This window comes from Arachis ipaensis, chromosome B01 (genome assembly GCF_000816755.2).
Source record: "Arachis ipaensis cultivar K30076 chromosome B01, Araip1.1, whole genome shotgun sequence".
NCBI classification, from domain to species: Eukaryota; Viridiplantae; Streptophyta; class Magnoliopsida; order Fabales; family Fabaceae; genus Arachis; species Arachis ipaensis.
In genome coordinates this window covers 101328230-101332047 of record NC_029785.2, presented here as the reverse complement: position 1 = coordinate 101332047, position 3818 = coordinate 101328230, and positions in this window count along the sequence as shown.

The window sequence follows — 3818 nt, the reverse complement described above, 5'->3', positions numbered from 1 at the left end:
AAGAGAGACGTGACCAAAAAAAAAAAACTTCTCTAAAAAATAATAGGTTTTGATTTTTTCTATGTCATTAACCAGAAAGTGAAAGAAAAGAAAAAAGAGAGGGAAAAACATCTAGAAATATTAAACTAGGAGCAGTGGAAGCGTGGTGCAAACAAGTTCCTAAATTAAATTAGATTTTGACATCAAAGAACAACCATAACTCAAGAATAATTTAACATAAATCCAAGTATATTTTGAATTATGCTCTCATAATGTGATAATCATAAATTTTAAGATCTTCTATTATTGTTAAAAATAATTTCTGTATTGGTTGTAGAAACTAAAACTAACATGTAGTATTCGAGTAAAATTATGAATTTATGATTATTCATAAATTAATTTATTCAGATTTGAATAAACCAAATAAATATTATCTGAATGTTCTAGTAGTGCAATTTTTTTTGTGTAAATGTTCTAGCATTGCAATTCTTTTTGTGAATTTGAAATAGATTTGTTAACCACCAAAGTGGGTCATGTATGATAATATAAAAATATATTTTGTGTTTGTTGCTATAAGATATTTAAGAATCACATCCAAATGTGGATTAATTGTTCTTATATTAAATTGGCAAGATTTTTAGTGTATATATATGTACAGTATTATAAATATTTAAACATCTAAAAGATATTAAATATTTTTAGTTAGTGCATATCTGATAAATTAAATTAAATTAAATTAAATTAAATTAATTAACATTATTGTGTTGTTGTATGTTAATGTATCATTTAAAGGAGAACATTGATATACTTTAAATTTTTTGTCTGAATCTAAATAATATATTATTTGATTATTCAAAGCGTTAATGCGTGAGTTTGTATTATATTTGCAGCTTCCATGAATTTGTTTGGTTCAGACAATGAAATTGTCAAGTTTAATAGATTTAACTATACTTATTGGTCTGCATAAATCTAATTTCAATTGGATGTTATGGACTTAGACCTGACATTAATTATAGATCAAAAGCTTACTAAAATTACTGAGACTAGTTCCAAAGAGCACAAATCTCTTTATGAGGCTTGAAAATGGTCAAATAGACTATATTTGAACTTGATGAGAATGACAATGGCTGAAAATGTTAAGCCATCCATGCCTAAAATAGACAATGCTAAGAATTTATGACTAAAGTTAAGAAATATTCTCAATCAGACATAACTGACAAGAAGGACCATACATCACTAAAGGTTCATGATGGCAATGTCTAAAAAAAGAAGGCACTGAAACATTTTTTCTGTAACAAGACTGGACATGTAAAAAAAGATTATCCGAAAAAAAAAGAATGGTTCAAAAAGAAAAGTATTTATTATGTTTCAGTAAGTTTCGAATCAAATCTTGTTGAAGTGCCTAATAATACCTGGTGGTTAGATTCTGGTGCAACTACTCATGTGTCACATATTATGCAAGGATTCCTTTCGATCCCGCCCATAAGAGGAACTGAAAAGTTTTTATATATGAGGAACATAATAAAGATATGAATTGAAGGAATTGAAACGTTCAGATTAATCCTGGACAGTGGTTGCTATTTAGATCTAGAAAAGTGTCTCTACATTCCTAAATGTGCTAGGAATTTAGTTTTTGTTTCGAATATGGACAATGTAGATTTTAACTTTAAGATTCGGAATGTTGCTTTTTCATTGTATAAACTTACTTACTATTATGGTTCAGGTATTTTAGTAGATGGTTTATATCGTTTCAATCTTGATGTTAACTTTGCTGAATTCCTATTTAATATTGAACATAGTATTAGTGGTAAAAGCGATGTACTTATTAAAAATTCTACTTTCTTGTGGCATAAAAGATTGGGTCATATATCCAAAGAAATGATGTTAAGGTTAATAAAAAGTAAAATTTTACCTAAATTGAATTTTTCTGATTAGGATGTGTGTGTGAATTGCATTAAAGGAAAGCAAACCAAAGCCATTTCAAAGAATTCAGCCATAAGTAGTCAACTACCTGAGTTGATACACACTAATATTTGTGGTCTTTTTGATAATTCATCTTGGGGTGGTGAAAAATATTTTATCACCTTTATTGATGACTTCTCTCAGTATTATTATTTATATCTTTTGCATGAAAAATCTCCATTTGTGAATATTCTTGAAATATTCATTAATGAGGTAGAGAAGTAATTAGATAGAAAAATAAAGATTGCGAGATCCGATAGAGGTGGTGAATATTATGAAAAATTTACTGAAAATGGACAATGTCAAGGTCCATTTGCAAAGCTTCTTGAAAGTCGAGGCATATGTGCACAGTATACAAATTCCTGGTACACCACAGCAAAATGGTGTAGCTGAAAGGCGGAAGCGTACTCTTATAGAAATGGTTAGGAGCATGGTAAACTATAGCAATGTATTTTTATCCTTATAAATGTATGCATTAAAATATGTTGTGTATCTTGTAAATTCTGATTCATTAATAAATAATTAACTAATAAATTAAATATGAGCTAAGAAAATCAGAAAATTAAATTTTATATTTTGAAGAAGTAAAAATATTTAGAATACGAATTAAAACACTAATTTTAAAGATTTTGACCCAAAATTGGACTAACGAACTAAACCAGTTAAACCGAACCCATATTGGGCCCAAAGCCCAACCCATATAAGCCTCCATCAGCCACTTTCCCCTTCCTTCATAGTGAAACACGCTGAGGAGAGGAAGGGAAGAATCAAAACCTAACCTCCAATCACTCTAAATTTTATTTGCCCATATCTTTCAATCTCGAGTTCTGATCGTCGCACCGTTTGCAACCACGCGATCATCTCACCAAGCTCTTCAATTCTATCCGAACAAAGTAGTAAGAATCTCTGAATTTCTTGTCCATTTTCTCCTTTCATTTAGATTCATATTTTTTGTTGTGGGTATTGAAGAATTTTTTGTCTTTGGTTATTTAGGTGCAATCTAGCATTGGGTATTTGTTGGATTTCACCCCAATCATCAGTGGGTAAGGTAATGAACCACTAAACTCTTGTAAATTCTTGAAGAATTTTATGAACTAGATTGAATTTCTTGTTGATTGGAGTTAAATTGATGAATTGGAGTACTTGGAACAAAGGTTGGGTGGCTGAAACTTATTGGATTTGATTGGAAATGTTGAAAGCTTGAATTGCGGTGTTTTGAACTTGGGAGAAATCGGCTAAGGTATGATTTCGATTTCTTGTAGATAATATGTAATGTTGTATAAATCTTAGGCTAGTTGCCCTTAAGAATGGTATGAATTGGTTTATTGATATGGTTAGTGAATGAATATATGTATATGTATGTATGATCTAGTTGGTGGCAAAATTGTGGAATTGAGTTAGTGGGGGATTATTGATATTGAATATTGATGAGGATTGAATTGAAAAAATGAATGAATTGGAGTATGGTTTTGGTCATGGTTTGCTTGGTAATGAATGTGATAAATATATTGGAATTGGTATGATTAGGCTTGTAAGAGTTAGGAATTGATGATTGAATGTTTGGAAGGCTTAAAAGCGGTAAGGGAGTGGTTTGGATTGATTTGAATTGTTGAATTGGTTAAAAATGAGTGTTTGCATAATTAGATAAAAACATAATTTTAACCAACTTTGACGTGCTGTAACTTGGCTCTTAGACCATCAAATTTTGTGGAATTTATCTTAAATGAAACTTAGGTCCGAGTAGTTTATGATGTTCAAAGAATGGACGGAAAAATAATTTTTAACGAAAAAGTTATGTACATTTGAAGTTTAGGGTTAAAAACTAAATTCTGTAGAAGTTGCAGAAAATTGAGGTCATGCGTATGCACACATGATGC